Raw genomic sequence first — 18,977 nt, forward strand, 5'->3', positions numbered from 1 at the left:
AGGAGCCGCCGCCGCCTCCCCTGGCCCTCCCTCCGGCACCCACGAGCCGCCCGACGGGGGGGGCTCAGCCCGCTCCGGCCCCGCGCACCGCCCCACCGCCGGCCCCCCGCCTGGCCCCTGCAGGCGTCGGGAGGAGCCCGAGCTCGTCCCCCGCCCAGCCGAGGAGCAGCCCCTCCTCTTCCAGCCCGACGAGGGCTGCCACGGCGCGGGCGGATGCGGGAGCTACTTGGTCCTGCCGTTGTTCCCATCTTATCTTGAACCGTGCCCGCTACGCCGTGGGGCTGGGCGATGCCAGGCTCCCAAGGGAGCCCGGCGGGGCCGGGGTATGCTGCCCTCCGCCACGTCCCTCGGCGGCGTTACGAGTGCCGCTCGGTGCCGGAGCTGGCCGTGCGGGAAGGGCCGGAGCGAGGGAGATGGTGCGGGACAGGGGCGCTGCCGGAGCGGGCAGGCACCTCGGGACCGCCCGCCCTGAGCGCCGGGCGAGGGGCTGCGCAGCGCCGCAAGCCCCGCTGCAGTAGAGGTGCGCGGCCCACCGAATCACATCGCGTGCTTTACACTTCTAGTAATCCCGTGTCTTCTGGGCTTAGGCTTTCTAATCCATTTTTCTCTTTTATATTCTTTTTTCCTTTGTTTTTCTGGTGCGGTTGGAGGGGCACGCCCGCGCTTGAGCAGCCTTGATGTGCCCCACAGGCTCTTCCATTGCTCGGCAGGCGGGGACAGGAGCAGCGGGAGCACACGTTTGTCCAGGTCCCGCAGCTCCTGCCAGCGTTTGTTCTCAGCAGCCGCAGGAAAGTTTTGCACACAGAGGGAGTGCGAGCTTGCTTTTTGCTGGGTCAGGATAATTCCAAGCTCGGTGAAATGCCTATGCTCCAACCCCACTAAATCTCCCGAAATACCACAACAAAGTTGAGACAAGCATTTTCAATCTGCAAGCATGTTTGTGCACATCTCCACGCACATATCCATGTCTAAGCTAGCTGTAAACTCTCAGCAGTTCCCTCTTGGTCATCTCCTCCTGGCTGTTTTCCTCTGTGATGAGAAAGCCATCAGTTTCCGTGTGGCCCCGTCCTTCCTGGGCTATGCTCAGCACCACACAGGGGCAGGCACTGCAGTGTTCTGCCTGGGACGTCGAGCTCATGGACAGAGTGAGAAACCACTGCACAAAAAAAAAAAAAAAAAAAAAAAAAAAAAAAAACCACAAACAGTGGTGGTGCTTGAGATTTTGTAAAATCTGTCCTAGATCTTTAGTTAGACTCTCAAGAAATGAGGTAGGGGAAGATGGGATTAAAGTGTGGCAGTCAAGGATTGCCTACATTTACATTCACAGAACTGACAGGAAGACAAAATGGCAATGTGGCTTTCTGTTTTCCCAAAAGAGCATGGAGATAGGGTTTGGTTTGTTTCCATGTTTTTATTTTGTGGTGCTTCCTTGTGTTCAAGAAAGCACCACCTCCTTTTGGTGCCTGGTAATTGGTTGGAGTCTCTAGACTTTACTGCATTAAAAACAATAATACAGAGCTGTCTGCATTCTTCTGATCTCTTTGATGGGCAGAGATTTTATAATCCTGGCTCCTAATACAGTGTGATATTGCTTTCACTTCTGCTCAGCATTTCTGGCTTAATTTGGTTGTGCTTAAGTTGGCAACTGCCCTCAAGCCTCTGTTGCTCAACATTCTTCCCAAATAGGGCTACATATCAGAGAGGAATTTAAATTTAAAATACCAATAATAACAAGAGGAAAACCTAGCCCTTCATTCAGTTTTGGAATAGCTTGCCTCTTGTGCAAAGGCTGTTCTGATAAAATTATAGAGCCTCCAAGGGCAATGTTCTAGATCTAGCCACTGCCATCAGCCACAGTGTATAGTGTAGACAAGTGTTATGTGAATGGGTAATAAATTCTGGCCACCCTATTAATGTCACTGTTTATCCTCATTTTAAAATATTTGTGTTCTGTGCAAAGCTTTTGCTGTTGCCCTTCTCCATTAATTCTGGGTCATTATTCATCAGTAATTATTGTTCATTGCTTCCCTCCTTGTCTTGCCAAGAAGATGATTTTTTTTCCTTCCTCATTCGTTTTCTTCCATTGTGCTTGCTGGTTTCTCACTCATTTCTGTAGCACTGCTGCAAGTTGTCAGCAAAATGTTCACCCGGCATGACAGGTCTAGCTGTGGTGACCTCGGCTCATCTGACTTCCCATAAGGACCACCTGGTCTTCCTGGGCAGGCTCAGTAAGTATTCCCCATGCTTCTCTCTGAGGCTTCAGAGTTGGGTTATGAAGAGCTGCAGGAAGAGAGTAAAGCCAGCTTCGTAACAGCGGTCCGTGTCATGGTGCTGCACGTCACTGCTGGAGGGGCATGCCAAAAACATGTCCTCACCCAGGCACTGGAACTGCTGCTTCCTTCAGGCTGTGCATGCTGCTTCCATGATTTGTGTCACAACAAGGGGTGCTCAGGCTTTAGAAGACCGCTCTTCCTCTCTGCTCTGCCAGGCTGCACATAGTCCCCTGTCACAACTGGACTTCCAAGGGCCAAGGCTTGAAGAAAGCACCAGATTCTACCTGGATCATCAATAAGTACTGGAGTCTTGGAGTGCCAGTCAGACACGTATTGTGTATCATATGTATTGTCACGTGAATGATTATATCTCACTACTGGGCTGTCGCCCAGAAGCTTGCATTTCATTGTTTATTTTCTCCTCTCCTAACTGGATCTGAAAAGATGCTTATGAGAAGAGATCTTATTTCCTGAAGCTTTTGGCTTCTGTGCAGAAGCAGGCATAAAATTAATTTCTTTCTGCTGCCATAAGACTGTTAATACTTCTTATATCCAGATTCTGATGTACTAAAATACGCAAATATAGAAACTGCAATGAAAACTGAGACTATTATTGGTTTATTGCTTCACAGACTGCCCATGCATGGCGTAAATATCTTATAAATAAATTAGAGGGAGAAGACAGACGCATAGAAACAAACCTAAGTGCAGAAAAGAAAATTCCTCATTGTACAGTCAGATCTGTCCTGGCCACAGATAATGTCGTGTGGGTTTTAGCTCTTGTATCTTAGGTATATTTGAACATGGAGCTCAGTGCACAATATAAACTTCACCTCTGCTCTTGACTTAGTTGGTAAGGTGTGTGTAATGGCATCTGTAGCCTCCTGCACTGTGATGAGATTCATACTCGTATTTAAAATAATGAAATTCTGAGTCCTTCTGTTAGCAAAGATAACCTTTGCTATGTGAATCAACACAGTGGTATTTTGTTGAGTTTGCCAACAGGCAAATAACACTAAAGTCTGTGTGAAGTTTCTCAGTGTTAACTTTGAAATACAGCTAAGACCATTTAAATGCCATCACTTTTAAGTCACTAGTCAAAATAAAATCATTCAGCTTGAGTTACTGAAATTTAATTATAAGGGACAGCTGGGCCTAGTTTTGATTTTTACTCTAAGGATCCAGACAAAGAAACAAGCACGTTGGCTCAGGAGGCATAAATACGCACTGAGTTTTTCAACCCATATTGGTCAGGCACAGTTGCTGAAAAATGCACTCAGATGCCCTCCAAAGCTCATTCAATTACCCTGAGTAGGCAACTGAGGTTAAGCAAAAACAACTCCTCCAGTCCTCCCTTACAGTGTCTCTAGCAGTTAATCTCCTTTCATTGCACTGATCCTCACACATTTCAGTTCATGGAGGTAGAAGTTGAGTTGGTGTCTGTTCCTCATTCATCTACGAGGAATTTGATTTTTAACTATGTTCCTGGAGATACTGTACAGGAAACCACTTAAATCCTGCCCCATCTCCTCTCCTTGAACACTGGGCATAATTCTTCTGCTTTGTCACAAATCAGAAGAATTGACTACTAGTGTTAAAAGGGCTGCTGGAGCCTGTAATTCACACTAAAATCAGTGCAAAAGCCTGTTTTGGTGCCAGAGGATCTGGCTCAGTGATCATCCCTCCAGTTCAAGCTGTCTCCTGTTATATACCTGAAGGGATTTTTACCTATCTGCTATACTATGGGTGGATTATAACCTGCTATAAAATTCATTCATATCCATTGGGGAATGATCTGTGGAAAATAGCCATGACAGTATGACATAAAGGTACAGCTGTCTAGGAATAAAAGTCAATGGCATAACCTTTAGCACCTGTTCAGCATTAAGGGAAAGTACAATGCATTTATGCTTTGTAGGGATTCAGATGAAAAAAGGTCTAATTTTCTTATCTGCTCAGATCTGTCAGAAGATAAATTCTCTGCTTTCAGATATGGACCTATATCAGTTTTAAAGCACTGTCCCACTTTAGTATGTTCCAGTCTTTCTCTCTGATTTAGAGGCTGGAATCTCTAAAGGTCTCCTTTCGGAATCCAGAGTTTACTTCAAAGGGGTCTTAAATATCAAGTTTTCAGAAATAAAACACTGAGTTTTGTGTTAAAAAAAAAAAAGTCTGCAGACATTTTAAAGCAACAAGCTACTAATGCAGAAATCTTGATGAAAACTTGTGCAATGCAGTGAATCACTGCAAAGTAAAACTGCTGAAAATTAGGAATCAAGTCTTTTTTTTGTGAAATTATCACGTCAACATTGATTTAAGGGGAGCTACAAAGATTTCTTCCTATTAGAGATCTGCTTCTTCTGCATGGCTAATTAATATTTATCTAGGAAAGAAGGTAACATATGCTAAGCCCACTGCCACTATTTATAAGCATGCTCTAGTCTTTGTTCCCGGAGGTAATCAGAAGCTAGGAGCTTTTGCTGGCATGCAGATTTGGGCTGCTAATTTAATAAAATGCATCATCCATTAATTTGAGTCCTTTTAGGATGTTTACTAGTTGACAGTTTCTTTTGCAGTATGAGACTTAATTGCAAAATTTAGTTGTCTGTTCTGCTTAGCAAGAGGCTTACGGAGAGATGCTCCTTAGAACCTGCTGAAATTCAGGAACAGAAGCAGTTTTGAATGCTACAAAGGTCATGTAGGCCTACTTTCATCAGCAGATTAGTGTAGCAAGACTAAAGCAGTAGTGAATGATCATAGCATCATCCAAATATCAGAGCTTTGCAAGGTCAAGAGGCCCTTTGAGAGAGTCAGGGTACATACAGTCACTCTCAGCAGCACTTTGCAAGGTAGAGCACAGCAGAAGATCTCATTCTGGTCACAAGGGACAGTTTCTGTAAACCAATTAAATATAACATAATCTGATCTTGGAGAGAGGCTGTTATGAAACTGGTGGTCTGCATGTTGCAACATGTGAAATCCATGAGTGAATCTACTAAAAAAATTGAGTCAGCAGGGGCCATCAGTATCCACCAGTGCTCTATGGATAGCTCTTTAGGGAAGAGAACAAAGGCCCAGAAAAGGTAAGTAAATAAAATTGTGTCACTTGAGGCTTCTTCCAAACACAAGGTATTCATGCATCCCACTACGTGAAGCAGAATGTGTCTCATCTAGCTTTTGTCAAAGTAACCAAGTAGAACTACAGAGCCAGATCAGCAGCCTGGATCAGCATTGTCCCAACTGTGCATCTCTTCATAGATCTTTTCTTATTTCCCAGTCTTTTCATTATCCAAAGATCGTTTAACTAACCATCCTAATAGAAGCTGTGAAAGTGCATGTTTTAACGTCTCATGTTTAGAGTTATTTACTGGGAAAGGGAATACTTAACTGTAAAAGATAGATGGGATCTTTATCATATTTAAAAGGGTATGTCTTAATTCTCATTACAGGAAGAAGTCAGTTTTGAAGGATTCAGATCTCAGGTAGAACAGGCCCATAAAGAGGTTTTGAGTTGATCCAAAAAATACCTTTGCTTCTAAATGTAGCCTTTAATGTTAATGTATTTTTAAAAAGTTGAGATGTGGACTTTTTCTTATTTGCCAGATGGTCATGTCTGTGTTTGTGGAAGCAGAATCAGATAATTTTATTTTGTAGCTTTTAAATTCCAGTTGTGAATTTCATGGATTTCTGTTTCTTTCCTTAGGCAAATCCTGCTATGTCCCTTCCCCAATTTTTACTCTCCATAGTTCCATCTCTTCACTCTAGCAGCTCTGCAGAGGTACACACTGGGTGCACAGTTCATCTCTTTAAGAGCAAACCAAGGCTTCCATACCAAAGCAATCTGCTTCTTTCCAATTACTATAAAAATATGCATCTATTATTAAAAACAAACAAACAAATAAAAAAAAAAGAAAAAGAAAAAGAAAAAGCAGTCTGCAGCTCTCTCTGGGTTTTTCTTGCTTTTCTTATTATTCTCAAACATTTTTGGACTTGTCCCAGATCTGTCTCCACATCCCCATTAAAGTTCATGACTTTCATCCTAATGATGAACTTTCTCCCCCTAATTTCAAAACTGCTTTACTACCTTCTCTGTATCTTGCTCCTGCAGCTTAGAACACATCTGCATGGGAGCCTGACCTTCGGTGCCCTCACTCTGCTCCCACTACTGTCCTTGGGAAGGAGGAGGGAGAATATATAGCATGTCCTGTCAAGACCCACAGCCTCTGTCATGTTTAAAACAGAGCCCTAAATCCTAGGGGATTTCTACACTCCAAAGCCATAAACCCCCATCTAAGAGTCTAGAAAATACTCAGGTGAAGTTATCTTATTGCCCAAGTTGCCTCCACTTAAGAGCAGCTTGAATCTAGGGAGGTTTAATTGCTAAAACTGCCATCCTGGCTTCTATAATGTTTCAGCTATGTTTTTCTGGTCTTGGAAGTTGTATTATACCTACCTAAAATACTACCATACAATTTCATAGCCTGCTGTTGTGGCCATGACCCTCTTCTCTCTTCATCCCTTCTTTGTGCATCCTTTTGCTTATCTCATTGCTCCATTAATACCTCACTAACAAGCACATTTTCTTTACATGACTTTCAAAGCCTTTGGTAGTTCATCTACTTCTCATCACATATTCAGGTTAATTACTGCCTCCCACTAGCTTCTGATGCTGGCCCCTCCCAGAGTATTATTCAATTTCAGTTAGACATCTTCATGCCCTCCCAGGCTTGAGACAAGTTTCCTGTAGCAGGTACAGATATCCTCATTATAAAGGGTAAAAATCCTCCCTTGCTGTGATGCCAACAAAGCACTCTTTACAAGAGTCAGGCTGTTGATTAAACTATGACTGCTACCTTATTCTTCTTGGTTGTATTTTCTTTGCTGATCTTTTCCTACCTGTGTGCCTCTGCTAGTGCTAATCTCAGACTGCAATTCTTTTGAGCAGAGACACCATATTTGCTACTATGAAAATAGCTTTGAGGGTCCTGATTCTACACTTTGAGTGGCTTGGAATAAACTCTCTGTCAATAGTAGCTATTAATATCTTCTCTTGTGTTGTTTTTCATCTGTACAGTTCAGAAGTCACTGTCAAGATCTAAGCTGGGCAGGGGAGAGAAAATATAATGAAAGGCTTGTGGATTGAGATAAGGGCAGAGAGAGATCACTCAAGCAGTTACTGTCATGTGCAAAACAGACTCAGCTTGGGGAAATCAGTTTAATTTATTGCTAATCAAATCAGAGTAGGGTAATGAGAAATAACCCCAAATTTAAAAAAAAACTCCCCACCAGCTCTTGCTTCTTCCTGGGCTCAACTTCACTTTTGATTTCTCTGCCTCCTCCCCCCAGGCAATGCAGGGGGATGGGGAATGGGGTTGGCGGTCTGTTCATCACACATTGCCTCTGCTGCTGCTTCCTCCTCAGGGGAGAACTCACACTTTTCCCCCACTCAGCGTGGCGTCCCTCCCATGGGAGACATCCTCTCTGAACTTCTCCAATGTGAGTCCTTCCTATGGGATGCGATTTTTAACAAACTGCTCCAGCATGGATCTCTTCCAACAGGGTGCAATCCTTTAGGCACACCCTGCTCCAGCATGGATCCCTCACAAGGTCCCAAGTCCTGCCAGCAAACCTACTCCAGTGTAGGCTTCTCTCCATGGGTCCATGGGTTCATCCAGAAGCTGGCGCCAGCACAGGCTTCCCATGGGGTCCCAGCCTCCTTCAGCTGCATCCACCTGTTCCAATGTGGGGTCCTCCAGGGGCTGCAGGTAGAAATTTGCACCACTGTGGACTTCAATGAGTTGTTATCTCTACTCTGCCATCTGGAGCACCTCTGCTCTCTCCACCATCACTGATGTTGCTTAATGTAAAATTTTTTCACATATTCTCTCACCCTGTTCTGTTACAGTTGCAAATCCCCAGGGTTTTTTCTCCCTTCTTGAATACCTTATCCCAGTGGCACTACAACCATCACTGATGGGCTCAGCCTTGGCCAGCAGTGGGTCTGTCTTGGATCTGGCTGGTTTTGGCTCTGCTGGACACAGGATAAGCTTCTAACAGCTTCTCACAGAAGTCCCCCTGCTACCAAAGCCTTGCCATGCAAACCAAATACAGTGACAAATGACTGATCCACATAAACTGACATGATCAGCACAGTGGACAGTTCAAAATAAGATCAACCAGAACCCACAAAATATAAAGGTTCCTCATTTTCTGCTTGAGTCTTGCTATATGTTTTATTTTAAAGATAAGAACTGTCCCTTGTTTACCTTGTGCAAGTAAGTGAGAAATAAACAAATGTAAAACAGACTATTAAGATGTAATGTGCAACTGGTTGTTTGCTTCTGTTGCAGCTCTGACGTTTAAGTTATAGAGATAAAAGGGGGAAAACACCCAAACCTGCTAGAAATTGTGTTCCTAAAGACTGGGGTTTTGAGAAATAGAGAACATGATTACTCTTTCCTTTCTGCATCTGTTTCTTACCTGCCCTAAAAGATTAATTTCTCCAAAGTCTCCTTAAAGGATAATATCTTACTTAAAGTTTGATTATAAGAATTGGACATCTCATCTTAAGTGAATCTGCCTAACCTCTGCCTAAGATGCATACACTTAATATAAAACTTTAAGCACCTGGTCATGGCAGACAGGACTTCTATTATCAGTGACTTTCCAGACCTCTTTCTCCCTCCTTTGGCTGTAGTGCAAATATTAGCATTTATTATTGGAAATATCTTTTATTGGGGTATGTTTCCTGCCTCAGCAGACTTTTTAATGGTTTAGTACTATATGTAACATTAGGAGTTAATTTACTCTTGTCTTCTGCTGTGCTGCCCTATCAATGACCTTTGGAGCAGTGGTGACAAACCCAGTAATGTAGATTGCTCTTTTACATTATTCTGAAAATGAATCTGATAAAACCTCAGCAGTGCTCCCACTTCCTACATCTCACATTTACATTTACACTTTGTAAATTCCTGAGAAAATGAATTTTTAGTTTCATGTTCTGAGAGAGACCTGCAAGAGTTCAGTAGTTCCCTTTTCAAAAAAAAAAAAAAAAAAAAAGAATTTTGGTAGCATTGTTCAATCTTTGACATTTTGATTGCCAGTAAGTACACAAAGTCCTCTGAGGCATCATCCTCTGAGGAGCCATGAAACATGGGTCAGCCGGATGTTGACAGCCTAATATCTGGCTGAAACAGTATGAAGAAAGCTATTCCTGGAAGCTGATGGTTGTTTGCATTATCTTTCTTGGATTCCTTTCATTGTAATTATTAAAGCACATTTAGATATCCTCCTTTGCTTAATAAAGGGAGTGGGTTAAATTTGTTTTGGAGATTTTAATAATACTTTAAAATCATCTGCTGTCTTCTCACTCCCTTTTCTGTATTCAATTCTGCTTTTATTTAAAAGAGTCAGAGTGCTGCTTATCAAGGATCATATGGGCTGAAAAAGATCTGCCCTGAAAAAAAGGTTAACTGTTTTCAGCCCCTCTGACATTTGCTCATGTATCGGAAATTTCCAATTGTTTGCCAATCACATTTCTGAAAAGACAGGGAAATGAAGAAATAAGTCACTTGGATGTCTAATCATAAGCATGTTTAATATGACCTTGAGACAGGAGGATTTGATAAAATGGTTCTAACACTCTGTTGTCAAAGTCTCTATACTGGGATATATTTGAAGCTAAAGGGCACAGTTTTACTTTTTGTAATTTTAAGAACACTTGGTGGGCACAGCCAGATGAAGGAAAACAGAGAAATTTGAGGATATTTATCAAACAGTTTTAGATAATTTCAGTCTTTGCATCTTGATAATAGTAGCTTATACAAGCAGTAGCTTCACTAAATTATATCATATTCAGATGGAGGTGATTTGCAAATAGATATGTCTCTGTAGGGTGAGTTTTGTGTGGGTTACCCCAAAAGCCAGAAATGTGAAAATATAGAAAATTAACAGCAAATTATTTCAAGGATCAAAACCATATCTTGACAAAATAAGGACTAAAAGCTGCTGTCATTTAAGCAATGTTACTATGTAAATTTACAATTAAATTCCACCCACACTACTTACATACCGGGTAGCATTTTTTGAATATTTGAAACTTGCTAAAGAATTTGAGCATCCACCTATTGCAAGCAGAAAAAAGTAGCAGATTTTTAAAGACCCAAGAAGTGTTAAGGATCTCTACCAATAACTACAGGCCACACAATTTTACCAACCAGTACTCTGACTCATGAATTTGTGACTGGAGCAAGAATCATGTCTTAGAGAACGAAGGAAAGCAATATATTTTATCAGCCCAGATGAGATAGCAGGAGAAAAAACAGAAAAATCCTCAGGGACACAAGAGATCTTCAGCAGATCACATATTCTGTCGTATTCCAATTCATTCTTCCAGATCTCTTCTTAGTCTATTCCATTGGTGAAATGCTGGTAAAAATCTGGTAAAAATATCTGTCTTCTTTTTAGCATGAACTTGTATGCCTTAGGTGTCCAACAGTTGGTTCTTCCATGCTTCTGTCCATTAAGTTAAAGAGTCCTTGGTATCAAATGACTTCTGCCAGTATAGTTCTTTATAGCCTTCAATCAGATAGGCTGCAGTCAAGGTTCATTCTTAACCCATTTCTACTGGTTAAGCAGACCTGCTGTCTTTAAATCTTTGTACTCTCCTGCTTCTATTTTCTGATATTTGACTTCTCAGTCTCATTAGTTCTTCCTATACCATTCTCCTAAGTTGTTTCTCTTATGCCACTTTAAGCTAGTGCAAGAGAACTGACAGATATAAATAGATATCAGATATATGGTATGTACATATATCCTTATATATATATATATATAAATATATGTGAAAGGCAGTCACAAAAGAAGAAGGGAAAAATCTATTGTTCATTATTATGATGGTTAGCATAAGAACTCATATAAAATCAGAGCCACACATTTTATTTTAAAATACACATACATAGCCTAGCTGCTAACTAGTAAATTGCAGATGTACTCTTTATATTTTATAAACTAATCCATGGAAGCAAGGTAGGGGACAATTTCAAAGGGAAGCTGTGTCTACCCTTGCTGCATTGGCAAGGCAAAGCCACAGGCTGACCTGACCCAGCGCTGGCACCGCTGTGCTCTCCAGAGGATGTCAGGCTGGATGACTTCCAGAGGATCCTACTCCTGCCAGCATTTCTCTGCTTCTTTGTATTAATGCAGAAAGATTTCTGGACACAGCCACGAGGGATTAATAAATAGTGATGACTGAATTTGGAAAGGTAGGTTTAGTAATCAAGGCAGTGAAGACATCGACCTGCCCTTTTAAGTATTGTAGATAAACGGGAGCAGGAGGAAGCACCATATGTATTAAAATCCCAGAAGAATTTAACAAAATAAGGGTGACCTGATTTCGGCAGTGTGCTGTTTAGCTTTCAGAATGAATTATTGTAAAAACACAGGAATTAGAGAAAAAAGGGATTGAACTAATGAAGTAAAAAATATGAGGGGTTACCAGGAATATGGAAGAACCCAGCAGAAAACATTAACAGACAGCATGAATGGAAACAGCAAACTTTTCACCCCTTAAGATCAGTCACAGGAGGGATAAAATGTGCTGGAAAACAAAACTGATGGACTAAAACAAATCTGGCTAAATTACTGATCAAGGCAAAATTTTGCCTTAGCATGTATGAAAGCCAAATGTTGCAATTCTGCTATTATTATTGTTGTTCTATTAATTAGGCAATGCAATTTGATAAAGATTCATTTTGTGCTAGGCAAGCCCCGTGGATTCTATGATCTTCATAAGAATTTTCATTTAGCGGGAATGTTCCATGCCTTTTTTTCTATTTTTTTTTTCATGCTAATAGAGTATTCATATGACAGTACAGCTCTTACTAATCTAAGGATTTAATAAAAGGTTTAATTGCAGAGGCATTTTTCTGAAAAGCAGAGGGATATTTATTTGCTCCTCAAATAGCCATGAGGAAAGTTAAATTAAGAGGTTTATAGTATGAGATTTATATTGGGTTTAAAGGATACTTGGCCACTTGAACAGAAGCGAGTTTGGAATAATCAGTGATGAAGTAAAGAATTGCTTCATTTGTTGTGGAAAAGTCAGAAATTCAAAACTTTGGAAATTAGCTTGAAGTAATATTTGAGTTCAGCTTCTGTCTGATAACAACCTCTCTGATGGCTGATGTGACAAATAGTATGGTGCAAAATGCATTTTTGTGATGTGGGAGTCTCAGCGGAGTCCCAAACCTGTTCACCCTGTCTTGCTCCTCATTAGTGAGAATGAAAGACTCACAGTCTCTCTGATAAGAGGAATGTGGGGGTCAGCATCCAGCCAACAGCACATGCAGAGAGCCTGGTGTGTGCTGGCGAGTGCTGTCGCTGTCTGTGCTGGGGCAGGACACAGGGCTTGGTGCTGCACCTCAGAGTCTCTGCTGCAGCAGCAAAAACCAGGGAGGCTGCCTCAGTCTGGTTGCCCCTGCAACTAAGGATCTGTGGCAGACATTAGATTTTCCCTATAAAGATGTCTCTCTTGTTGGAATGGTATAAAGCATCCTAATGTAAATGAGACTCAACCCACACTGCACATTACAGTAATGCTGATTTGTTATAAAAGGAAGCACTGCTATTCAACATTGTGTTAATGAATGGTGAGACTAATTCATTTTGAAGTGGGAAAAGGATGCCAAAGCAATTGATCAGGAAACAAGGGAAATTAAAAATATGTATTTCTTATAAAGCAATGTTGAATAGGGGCAGTAGGCTCTGGCTGCATCTCTGTAAAATTCAGATTTATTCCCCATTAAGGAAAACCATATAAGCTTTGTTTGTTGTCACTTAAATTGATACCAGAAGTGTCATTTAATGAATCATAATTGAGTTTTATTAGAACTAAACTAGAAAGGAAAACAAAAATGCAAAACCTCCATAGTATGGGACCATGATATTTTACCCTGCAAATTCTCAAGATTTTGTTCTGTTTGGCAATTGTCATTCTGAGATTGTGTTCTCAATCACTTTTGGAATGCAAGTTGCAAATTCCAGCCTTATTTTTATTTAATGTAATACTTTCATATGGCAGTGGTAATCAGAGTCAGAACTATGCTGTAAGACCAGGCAAAAGTAGGAAGTCATAGTGTACCACACTTGAGATTTATGTAGCTGATAATAACTCAGTTACTTGTAAAAGAGCGGATGGAAATAAAGGCATTTCTTACTATGGTGACAGTAAGGCAATGATGGCTTTGAGAACCTGGATATTTCTAATAATTCAAAGCAGTCAGAAAATATTTCAAACCTTTGCACTAATCTAAAAAACTCAAATTCCTCATGTAAGGAAAATTGTGGATATCATAAGTTACTGCTTTTCTTAATTTGTATTTTTAAAAACCTTTATTAAGAAAAAAGAACTGACAGTGATTCAGATGTCTACTGTTTTGTCAATATGGTCTGCTTTGGAGTCCTTCTCAGAACAGCAAATTGAGCAGATTTTTTCTATATGGTTAGGAACGTCTACAATTCTGCACTCTGCTTCATCTCCATTTGAGCGTGTGCTGTTTTGCTAAAAACTCCTCCTTCCTCTAGCCATCTCACCAACAGTTTCCTCCTGGCTACAATCTCTTTGCTTCACCTTTTAGCTATATCTTTGATTTTTTTTTTCTTCCTCATTGGCTTTTTTGCAGTCATATTATTGCTTTTAGAAAAAGTCTCCTTGGCACATGCCTAGGGTGTTCTTGAACTTTGTATCCTCTCATGTCATTGTGTCATTCCTCTCCCTGTTCTTCCATCTGCACATTCAGAAATCAATCAGCGCCAATTACCCACTACATCTACAGGGGTTCAGAGCTGCACATTTGAAAGAAAAATTGTGGAGGAGTTCAGACTTCAAAGGGGGTCTCATTCTGTTGGATCAATTTGGACTGAGAGCATTGGAGTAATTTACTCTTCACTGAAATGAATGCTCCCACCAGTCAATAGTTGAATAACTCAAACACATTTCATTTCCAACCAGTAAAATGCCTACTTTGACCTCTCTGGAAAAAGCTAAATGGTATCAGCAAAAGCAAGGAAAGGCTGTTAATTTTATTATCATCATTGCTGGCAAATAAAGCACTGGAGAAATATAAAGGTTTGTGTTCACAATCTGGCATATTCAAATAATGCAGATGCTATTACAGAAAATTATTCAAATTTCTAATCAGCCTATAGCCCCAAAATAATAAGATATTAAGCCAAGAAATCTTTGGGGTCACATTGATTTGTTTAATAGTTGATGCATTTCATAAAATTACAGCAAGCAAACAGAATTGATTTATTTATGGAGATCAGCTCACTGGGAGCTGTAACCATTCAGCCTCCTGGAGGACTCTCTCACGACAAACTTTTGTGATTATTTACCCTGTCTGTGGCACCAAGAGATTTGTACCACTCTGCTTTCCTGGTAAACTTTATGATCCTGCTTCTTTGCTTACTGTCAGCAGATCATAAAAGAGTTTCTTACTGTGAGAAGTCCAGCTTGAATAAGGAGAAAGCAAAATTCAGGAGGTGAGAGAACTTCAGAAAGCAAATTTTGAGAAGACTGGAAGTTTGAGGAGATGAAAGACCACTAGGGCGTGTTGTTCTTAGCACACACCCAGTGCTTAGGAACTCATACATCACTAATAATAGACATATTTAAAAAGCAATGCAAACTTCTAGTGCTTGGTTCTCTCATATAATTTTGGAGGTTTCTTGAAAGTTTTGAAAATTGACTTGTCATTAAAACAAATATGAAATACAGAATTTTATAAACAAAGAGATGTGTTTGGTATACTGCATTATGTTGCCTTTGAAACCCAACCATAGGGGAGATATTGTAATGGGATTTACTGCTTGTCTAGCTTGGGGAAAGGATAATGTGCACTTGTTCTTTTAAGTTGTTTGCTACACCATAAATGTTAAAACATCCAGTAGAAGCATTTTAAAAATACATTCTTTGAACTGCAGTTTGCAAAAACAACAGTTGGTGGCACTTTGAAACAATTTTTTATTTCTAAATGCATTTGCTTATTGTAGGTGTGTACAAGATTACATTAAAATATTAAATCACTGTTCAACAGTGATTCAGATTAGGGTAACGGTACAGAACATATCAGTTATCTCTGCACGGAGCACAGGCAGGTTGCTTTAACTGATTGTGAATATCTGCATTTGTAAAAAACAAGGGAAGGTGTTCAGGGAGATTAATCCTTCTTAAAAAGAGTTGTATAGAAATTACTAGAAGACAAATAATGGCAAATTAAAAACAGGAAGTCACTGAAAATAGCGTGGCTTGCTCTGGTATGCAGAGGCACCATGGCCCGAAGCAGTATCCCATGTTTCTGTGGGCAGCTTGCTCTCACTGGGTTTACATTTTGAACCTGCTTTTGCCATGGCATTGATGTGCATGGTGTGTAATGTGTATAGATTTCTGTTTTAACTAGCACTACTGGTTAAATCCTGGTAAATGGACATTTCCCAGGATTTTAATTCCCAAGCAATGTGAGGATGAAGAGCAGAGAAAGACTGCCATGGCCATTCCAGAAGAATTGAGCATTTATGCTTGTGGTGATCCTATCAACCAAGTGAAAACACACCACCTGCACAGGAACTGCAACATGTTTGATATTATGGAGGGAACCTGGTCATTACTGGAGAAAACCAATGGTCTGAAAGATATTCTCTCTCTGTTATCTCACACCTTGTCTGAATAAGTGATATTTATAGTAGCTGACAAGCAAAACATCTTTCCTTAGAGATTATACATGAGCCTTTCTTTCATTGGCCAGTTTCTTTTGAGCCATTTCAGTTCCAGAAGGGGCACATCACTAGCTGGTCATGACAGACTACAGCTAATACTTGGCAATCTTTACAGCTTGGGCAAAGGCATTTCAGTGTCTTCTGTTTTGGCTTAATTCTTGCATATTGGAAATGAGAGTCTCTGTCAACAGAGGGTAAGAAATTTGGAACCACTGCTGTTGCGGATGATTCCTGTTTGCCATCTTGGCCCTGAATATGTTGGTCTCAACAGTATAATCCATAAGCAATTCTTACTTAGCTTACTAAATTACATGTTTTCCAGTTATTAGTAGTTTTTTATATTGGCCAGTTTGGGTTCTGTGGCAAAATGTTTTGCTCAGCTTCTGTCATGTTGCTTGATGCATTTACTAATATGGTCTTTCCTGGGAATGTTTTGCATTTGATTACATAAGGCTGTTTGCACTGAGTGGAGAGCTTGCAATATCCAGTATGCTAAGGCAAACCTCCTTGTTGTGAACAGTAACACTGCCTGGCATTCTAAATTTTCTGTAATGTTCTGCTAGATTGGGTGTAAGTGTGAGCTAAATGCTGATTTGAAGTGTTTGCTTTCATATACTTCCGTGTTCCTCAGCTTTTGCAATGTTCTTGGTTTAGCTGTATTCACATGGTGCTTAGACAGCCCAGCAGTGCCTACAAGCTTTGTGCCTTAGTAACTTTCTGAGTCCTTAAAACCCCCACACTCCCCTACCTGCAGCAGTATACTTCCTTCAATCTGGGAACATAGCTCTGCTTCAGTTTGAGATAATGCTTTGAGGCTTTTTAAAACAGTTCTCTCCCATGCCTAAATCAGGAATACATACCTGGACCAAAAAAATGGTTCTTTGCTGATGCTAATATGCTAATGATGTTCTCTTATATGCCTGATCTTGTGCTTGCAGAGGGCTCAGAAATTTATGTCTAGGTATTTTTTATACCTGCATGCATAGCTGATCAGTTTTCACACACTGCTGCTTTCAGTTCAGATGTGGATACAGAAATACCTATTTCCTGACTTTTACCTGCAGATAACTTAAAACTCACTCTTTATCTTGGCTGCTAACCAAGCTAGTAATTTTGGGCTCAGCAGTTACTATCCTTCCATTACATTTCTGACCTGCAGGCTTGATTGTTTTTATTATGCTAGATATAATTCTTTTGGTCACATTCTCTCTTTGAGCAGCTGTATCAGTTGTACAACTGTGTACCTGTTATTAATACTGGCTCTGAAGTGCCTGTAGATGTAAATCAGTGTCCCCTCCAGGGATTTCTGTCATTATATTAAATGAATTGGATCACATTTCTTCTCCTTTATCCCTACTTTCTCTTTGTTCTTTGTTCTCGTTCCTTCCTCCCTAGGCCAGGTGCCAAAAATGCTGGAGAGGCAGTATCTCAGCTATCAGCTTAAATTGTCGAACTGGCATCCACCTCTTTCATTTCAGGGAGCACTGTGATTGAAATTCCTTTTATTTTAGGCAGTGGTAGTATTTTAAACTCACAACTATCTAAAGAATTGGCGATAACGCTGCACTGCTTCACTGTGAAGGGGTGGTTACAGACCAAGTGAGGAAATGTTTGCATAAATACTATGTAGGCAGATTCCCACCTAGAAAAAGCCACTGTTTCTGCCAAAATATTCAGAGTCTCTCTGGCATCCACCACAAGACAATTGTTAGACTATATTGGTCTGATCAGGAAAGGCTTTTGCTTTCATTTGGTGCCAGCATATTTTTCTGACAGTGATGTGAGAGGTGACCAGATGTGTTTGTTGACCATGGAGATGCCTATGCAAGGAATCTCTTTCCTTCTTCTTTGGCAGAGGTGAGTGGAAGTCTGCAGTTGCTCCCAAGGGGGATGGGTTGACAGTGTGCTTGGTTTTTATGACCTTCCCAGGCTGCATGGGCTGGTATGAATGCTTAATCATTGCAGGTGACAGAATGGATGAGTCTGGGCTTTGTTCTGGAGCCAGAACTCTGAGATGAGAACCCCATGTCCCAGCTGGGGAGGCTCAGCTTGAATTATGCTTTCTGCCACATTTCTCTCTTTTTATCAACAGGACTAAAAATCAGGGATTTCAGGGACACAGAGCCCCAAACTCCTGTTTAACATTTTGTTAACTAGGTGACAAGTAAACTCTGACTCTTCATTTACTAAACCAGAGAAACTTTATTAACTTGCTGCACACTTCTATTGTGTCAGGCATTAGGGGATAATAGCAGGGGAGAGGAGATAATATAGATTCTAACATTTCTATTGGATCTGTCTGTGCTTGTTCATGGCTGACTTCCAGATGTGAATGTTCAAATTGTGGGTCTGCAGTGGGGGGATGTGCTTGGTTTTATTCTAAAGATTGGAGTATTATAAAGAAAGTAGGACTCCAGTGACACATGCTTCAGTCCTTAGAATGTTTTCCTTTTTCATTTGTTGTCAACTAATCAAGAATATTCAGAAGCCTAGGGATGAGGCTAAAATGTGAATGCTGACTGGACACAAGGATGGGACTGGTTTGCCTCAAACAACCGAAGTGATGATTTGCAGCCTGAGTTATTGGCAAGGAGGGCAATGAGGCACAGTGTTCCCTGGCAGGGCTAAGGGGAGTGGTTTCTGAAGGCTGACTGTGGTGTTGCTGACCTTAACAAAGAAGGTTTTCTTTCACCATACTAAATGTATTGAAGTTTATGGAACAACAAAAAGTGAAATGTGATCTCTCGATTTGTTAATGGGGAATTGCTGCACAGCATGTCTCATAAGCAGCATATCAAGTGTCACAAAGCACTCTGAATGAGAAGGAAAGTAGAATTGTCCTTTGGCAGATGGAGCTATTGGGCAAATGAGCAATTCTCATGTAGGAAATCCTTTGTACAGAGTCAACATTGATTGGTTTGTTTGGTT

General features: G+C 40.8%; 1 protein-coding gene and 1 long non-coding RNA gene across 5 annotated transcripts in view; one reads left to right on the top strand and one right to left on the bottom strand.

The window, feature by feature from the left end:
• LOC146767834 (uncharacterized) overlaps positions 1-18,977 on the bottom strand; it is an 80,640-nt gene that overhangs the window by 56,260 nt on the left and 5,403 nt on the right. The window lies entirely within an intron of this gene.
• MEI4 (meiotic double-stranded break formation protein 4) overlaps positions 181-18,977 on the top strand; it is a 145,870-nt gene continuing 127,073 nt past the window's right edge. For all 4 annotated transcript variants that reach the window (XR_014953642.1, XM_031504411.3, XM_085574769.1 and 1 more), the window contains exon 1: positions 181-17,906. The gene's annotated coding sequence lies outside the window, so the exon portion shown is untranslated. The remainder of the gene's footprint in view (positions 17,907-18,977) is intronic.

This window comes from Lonchura striata, chromosome 3, assembly GCF_050655825.1.
Source record: "Lonchura striata isolate lonStrDom1 chromosome 3, ASM5065582v1, whole genome shotgun sequence".
Lineage (NCBI taxonomy): Eukaryota > Metazoa > Chordata > Aves > Passeriformes > Estrildidae > Lonchura > Lonchura striata.